We start from the raw sequence: 7,259 nt of genomic DNA on the forward strand, positions 1-7,259 counted from the left end.
TCAAATCCTGAAAGATGATGCTGTGAAAGTGCTGCACTCAATATGCCAGCACATTTGGAAAACTCAGCAGTGGCCACAGGACTGGAAAAGGTCAGTTTTCATTCCAGTCCCAAAGAAAGGCAATGCCAAAGACTGCTCAAAGTAATGCACAATTGCACTCATCTCACACACTAGTAAAGTAATGCTTAAAATTCTCCAAGCCAGGCTTCAGCAATACGTGAGCTGTGAATTTCCAGATGTTCAAGCTGGTTTTAGAAAAGGCAGAGGAACCAGAGATCAAATGGCCAACATCTGCTGTATCATCAAAAAAGCAAGAGAGTTCCAGAAAAACATCTATTTCTGCTTTCTTGACTATGCCAAAGCCTTTGACTGTGTGGATCACAATCAACTGTGGAAAATTCTGAAGGAGATGGGAATACCAGACCACCTGACTTGCCTCTTGAGAAACCTGTACACAGCTCAGAAAGCAACAGTTAGAACTGGACATGGAACAACAGACTGGTTCCAAAAAGGAAAAGGAGTACATCAAGGCTGTATATTGTCACCCTGCTTACTGAACTTAAATGCAGAGTACATCATGAGAAACACTGGGCTGGAGGAAGCACAAGCTGGAATCAAGATTGCCAGGAGAAATATCAATAACCTCAGATATGCAGATGACACCACCCTTATGGCAGAAAGTGAAGAAGAACTATAGAGCCTCTTGATGAAAGTGAAAGAGGACAGTGAAAAAGTTGGCTTAAAACTCAACATTCAGAAAACGAAGATCATGGCATCTAGTCCCATCACTTCATGGGAAATAGATGGGGAAACAGTGTCAGACTTTATTTTGGGGGGCTCCAAAATCACTGCAGATGGTGACTGCAGCCATGAAATTAAAAGGCACTTGCTCCTTGGAAGCAAAGTTATGACCAACCTAGACAGCATGTTAAAAAGCAGAGACATTACTTTGCCAAAAAAGGTCTGTCTAGTCAAGGCTATGGTTTTTCCAGTAGTCATTTATGGATATGGGAGTGGACTATAAAGAAAGCTTAGCACCGAAGAATTGATGCTTTTGAACTGTGGTGTTGGAGAAGACTCTTGAGAGTCCCTTGGACTGCAAGGAGATCCAACCAATCCATCCTAAAGGAGATCAGTCCTGAATGTTCATTTGAAGGACTGATGTTGAAGCTGAAACTGCAATACTTTGGCCACCTGATGTGAAGAGCTGACTCATTTGAAAAGACCCTGATTCTGGGAAAGACTGAAGGCGGGAGAAGAAGGGGATGACAGAGGATGAGATGGTTAGATGGCATCACCAAACAATGGACATAAGTCTGGGTAAACTCCAGGAGTTGGTGATGGACAGGGAGGCCTGGCATGCTGCAGTACATGGGGTCGCAAAGAATGGACATGACTCAGCAACCGAACTGACTGACTGACACTGCCTTCTGACTTTGTTTTTTAGTAAATTGCTGTGGTTATTTAAATTAACATCACAGTTACCGGTGGAGCTGAGAAACCCATTTATAAAAGGGTCATAACTTTAAGTCATTCAATCAGTTTGTTAAAGTCTTGTGAAAAAAGAGGCCTAAGTTCTTCAACATATGTGATATTTTCATAAAAAACAACTTTAATATCTGTATATATACTTAAAAGTATTTTTTGGTCTCACACAGTATTAGATAAACGTTCTGTGGCAACAAATATGTGCTATTTTTACTTTATTTTACTAAAGCTGATAGTACTCAATTATAAGAATTTGGTTGGACTCTGTTTACCTAATTGTTTTTTCCCCTTAAGCTTCTTGGTGGCTTGGGGGTAAGTGCCTTAAATGACCTCAGATAGTCTCCCCCAAAATTCCAGAAAGGAGCTTCTTCTTGCTTTGGTTGTACTTATACAATCCCAAAACAGGATTTGACCAGACAAAATAAGGGAGTTTTCCATTTAAATTCTGATAAATGAACCCATGGGCTTCCCTGGTAGCTCAACAGTAAAGAACCCACCTGCCAATGCAGGATATGCAGATTCAATAACTGGGCTGGGAAGATTCCCTGGAGAAGGAAATGAAAACCCACTCCAGCATTCTTGCCTGGGAAATCCCACGAACAGAGGGTCCTGGCAGGCTCCATTCCATGGGGTCGCAAAGAGTCAGACACAACACATTTCACTTATATGCAGAGCACGCCTTGTGAAATGCAGGGCAGGATAAATCACAAGCTGGATTCAAGAGTGCTGAGAGAAATATCAACAACCTCTAGATATGCAGATGATACCACTCTGATGGCAGAAAAAGAAGAGGAACTAAAGAGCTTCTTGATGAGGGTGAAAGAGGAGAGTGAAAGAGCTGGCTTGAAACTCAACATTCAAAAAACTAAGATCATGGCATCTGGTTCCACCACTTCATGGCAAATAGATGCAGAAACAATGCAAAAGTGAGAGACTTTATTTCCCTGGGCTCCAAAATCACTGCAGATGGTGACTACAGCCATGAAATTAAAAGACGCTTTCTCCTTGGAAGAAAAGCTATGACAAACCTAGACAATGTTTTAAAAAGCAGAGACATTACTTTGCTGACAAAGATCTGCCTAGTCAAAGCTATGGTTTTTCCAGTGCTCATATACAGATGTGAGAGATGGACTATAAAGAAGGCTGAATGCTGAAGAATTGATGCCTTCAAAATTTGGTGCTGTAGAAGACTCTTGAGAGTTCCTTGGTCCACAAGGAGATAAAACCAGTCAATCCTAAAGGAAATCAACCCTGAATATTCATTGGCAGGACTGTTGCTGAAGCTCCAATACTATGGCCACCTGATGTCACGAGCTGACTCATTGGAAAAGACCCTGATGCTGGGAAAGATTGAAGGCAAAAGGAGAAGTGGACAGCAGAGGATTAGATGGTTAGATAGCATGACCAACCCAATGGACAGGAATTTGAGCAAACTCTGGGAGACAGTGGAGAACAGAGGTACCTGGCATGCTGCAGTCTACAGGGTCGCAAAGTCAGACATGATTTAGTGACTGAACAACAACTCATTCTTCTCCCACCATACCCTCCTCTCCCCACCCTTGATTGTGGAGTTGATTTCCTGAAAATGAGCAGGTCTTTCTAAGTCTCTGAAATAAATGAATAATCAGAGTGAATAGAACATGTTTCTGCAGTGAATGCAGATGCAGTGCTGGGCACGGAAACCAAAATATCCTCACACTGTCAAACACAAAGTCCCCCAAATCAAACATTGAGTGTTTAACACTGAAATAATTTTTTTCTTTAATATTTTCCTACATGGACTTTACTTAGTTTTTAACTAAACAAAATGCCATAAACTAAGCACTGCCTCTTTTGACCAAAAACAAGAAGCAGCAAACAATGCTAAAAATACACAAGTGAATTGTCGAAACTGATCACAGCTCTAGAGACCAACCTCAGGGGCATCTGGGATTCACTGACGGGCCTCACATCCACTGTTTCCATGTGGGTGGAGGATATCTATGCCATCACTGTGTAGATGCTATCAGTTTTGTCCAGTCTTCTTGACTGTTCTAAATAATGTTATGTAAAATGGTGTTTACATCATCAGTGTGCTGAAACTTAGTAATTCTGATGAAGTCTTTCTATAACTCAGGTATTTACATTATGCTTTACAGTTCATAAAGCATTTTCCTTCACTTTCTCTCATTTAAAGCTCATACCCAGAGTTTTGCTATTATTACTATTCTCCTTTCACAGCTGAGAACACTGAGGCTCAGACAGGTTGGGAAGCTCTGAGGTACTGAGTCACAGAGCCAGGTGGTCTTTGCGTTCTCTGCACTGCATCCCATCACCGCTACTTTCAAGTTTCCCAGACCTTTAGAAGTCCTGTTCAATTTCCTTCCATTCAGTGCATGTGGATTCAAACTGCTTCCTATACTTTTATACTTTATCTGATTTGGGCAGTCATGGTTGGCTTGCCTTGTTTATATTAATAGCTCTTGAAACCTGTGGCCTTCTGAGACTCACTCCCATGGCTTCCCCAGAGATCAGATAAAAACAATCAAACACTAATCCAGGTGTTGCTGTGAAGGTAATTTGTAGATGGGATTTAAGTCTATAATCAATTTACTTCAAGAAAGATTATTATAGACAACCTGGGTGGACCTGATTCAGTTAAGTTGAAAGGCCTTAAGGGCAGAACTTAAGTTTCCCAGAAGAATAAACTGTATCTGTGGACAGCAGCTTCTGCTCATGCCGAAGAACTCTAGCCCATCCTGCCTGAGACTCTGCCCTGTGAATTGTGGACTTGGCTAAACAGTTCCCACAATCGCAATAACCAATGCTTGCAATAAATTTAATATATAGCTCCTACTATATATTTTTTCTAACGGAAAGTCAGATCTGATACAGATCTTCCAGAGCTTTTTCAATAACAAAGGGAAGAAGCACTTCTGGAATGGTGGGATAAAAACCTCTGAAAACATCTACTCCTCCATGAAAGCATCAGGACTAGCAGAAACAGTCATACTCTTTTTCTGGACATTAGCCAAAAAGCATGCAGCAATCTGAAGAGTCTTTATTCAAGAAAATAATTGAATTTTGGAAAGAACAGTGAACTTTTTGAGTTTCATCTTGGTTTATATAAACATTAAACGAGGTTCTTTGAGCTGAATTGAGAGTGAAGTCAGCAAAATGGTGGCATAGGAAGCCCTAGAACTTCCTCCCCAACAAACACACCAATTCATCAGCAGTTCACAGACAAAGTTGCTTTATGTATAATTCAGGAACTAACCGAAAAGCTCCCGCACCTGGGAGAACCCAAAACTAGATGCAACAGAAGTTAGCAGGGAGATTCAGGGCTCCCTCTCGCTGAAGTCCCTGCACCCGGCACAGCACCGAGAGATCAGGAAGAGACCCCCTCACCCCCTGTTTACTGCAGGGAAGGAAGGGCTTGGCTTACACATTCAACACCTCAGCTCTTACAAGCGACCTCCTCAGAGGACTAGCTGCTGCTTTTTTTTTTTTTTTTTTTTTTTTTTGGCCATGAGGCTTGCAGGATCTTAGTTCCCCCATCAGAGGCTGAATCAGGCCCACAGCAGTGAAAGCCTCCAGTCCTAACCACTGGACCAACAGCAAAGTCCTGACTAGCTCTGCTTGCCAGTCCTGGAGCTCTGACACATCTGGAACAGTTTAGCTGCCTGGAGAAAAACAGACATGGGGGCTTGGGCTGGCAGATGCCACAGACCTGCCCCCTGCCTAGCAGAGAATGAGTAGATGAGAAACCCCAGAGGTCAGCACCCTCTAGGGAGGGAAAGAGTTGATCTGTGTGTCCACAGACCCAACTTCTCCAGGACTGCCCAAAGCATTAGCATCAGTCTTGATCTCTGACAGGTGCACACAGTCTAGCTGCCTGGCAGAGAAGAGAGACAATGGTTTGGACTGACACTGTGCTACTGATGCCGTAGCACACCACCACCTCCCACTCAGCTGGCAAAAACAACAGCAAGCTGCTTCCCCCTGAAGAGGGAAAGAGTTGGTCGAGACCCTCCAGAATCTCTAACTGGGCTGACTGATGGGAGTTTTCTCCTTTACAAGACTAGCCCATGAAGACTGGAAGAGGCGCCTGTTTTGTCCAATGTACAGATACCAACACAAAAAGTCAAGGAAAATGAACAATCAGGCAAAAACGTTCAAAACAAAGGAACAAGACTTGTATCAAGAATTCATCAAGAACTCTTACAACTCAACTTATTAATAAAAGAGACAAATTTTTAAATGAGGAAAGAATTAGAACAGGCATTTCTTCAGAGAAGATACACAAATGGTCAACAAGCTTTTTGAAAGATGCTCAATATCATTAGTTATCACTTCACCCCTGACTAGGATGGATATAATAAAACAAGACAGACAACAGCAAGCATTGGTGAAGATGTGGAGGAACTGGAACACTCAAAACACTGCTGGTGGAGATGTAAAATGGTGCAGCCACCTTGGAAAACAGTCTTAGGCACAGTTCCTCAAATGGCTAAGCATAGGGTTACCATGTGACTCAGTAATTCTTCCAGTCCTGGAGAAGGAAACGGCAACCCACTCCAGTACTCTTGCCTGGAAAATTCCATGGACAGAGGAGCCTTGTAAGCTATAGTCCATGGGGTCGCAAAGAGTCGGGCATGACGGAGTGACTTCACTTCACTTCACTTCATGTCATTCTAAAGGAAATCAGTCCTGGGTGTTCTTTGGAAGGAATGATGCTAAAGCTGAAACTTTGGCCACCTCATGTGTGAGCTGACTCATTGGAAAAGACTCTGATGCTGGGAGGGATTGGGGGCAGGAGGAGAAGGAGACGACAGAGGATGAGATGGCTGGATGGCATCACTGACTCGATGGATGTGAGTCTGAGTGAACTCTGGGAGTTGGTGATGGACAGAGAGGCCTGGCGTGCTGCGATTCATGGGGTCGCAAAGAGTCGGACACGACTGAGCAACTGAACTGACTGACTGACTGACCCAGGAGAAGGGCTGCATTTCTTCTGGAAGCCCCAGCGAAGAATCCATTTCCTGCTTTTCCAGTGTCTAGAGGCTGCCTGCATTGTGGGCTTATGGCCTCTTCATCTTCAAAGCCAGTAAGGTAGCATCTTCAAATTAATCTCTCCCTCTCCTTCCTCTCTCCTTCTCTTCCCCTCCTTCCCTCTCTCTCGGACTCTGATTCTGTCACCAAATCTCCTTTATTAGTGATCCCTTCCGTACTTTTTTCCCAAAGGACCAGAATTTTGATTAACAGATTTGATCTACTATTTTTGTTTTCACTCTCAACATAATCTCTGCATTTATCTTTTGTGCTTTCACTTGGCTTATTTGATTGTTACTTTTTTCCTAGATTTCTGAATTGGGATCTAATTCATTTATTTTCATTCAAAATGTTTACTTGATATAGGTGTTTAGGGCTATGATTTTTTTTCTGATCACTGCTTTCTTCTTAAAATAGAAGTATCTATTTATACTCGATTTATAGCCTTTTCATTATCATAATTTTTCAGAAATTCTGTAGTGTTTTTCCTATTTCCTCATTAACCCAAAAGTTGTCTAATAGAATTTTTTTTTAATTTTCAGGTGGAAAAGTTTTGCTGTTGTTTTTAGTTTCATTTTTAATTTCTAGCTTTCTTGTGCTGGGTTCAGAAACTGTTACTAATATTTAACTTTGATGAAGCCTATCTATGATTTCTTTATGCCCTAATAGATGATATTTTTTCAGGAATGTTAATAAGTACTTTAAAAGCAGGTGGTCCATCTAGTCAAAGCTATGGTTTT

This window comes from Bubalus bubalis, chromosome 14, assembly GCF_019923935.1.
Source record: "Bubalus bubalis isolate 160015118507 breed Murrah chromosome 14, NDDB_SH_1, whole genome shotgun sequence".
NCBI classification, from domain to species: Eukaryota; Metazoa; Chordata; class Mammalia; order Artiodactyla; family Bovidae; genus Bubalus; species Bubalus bubalis.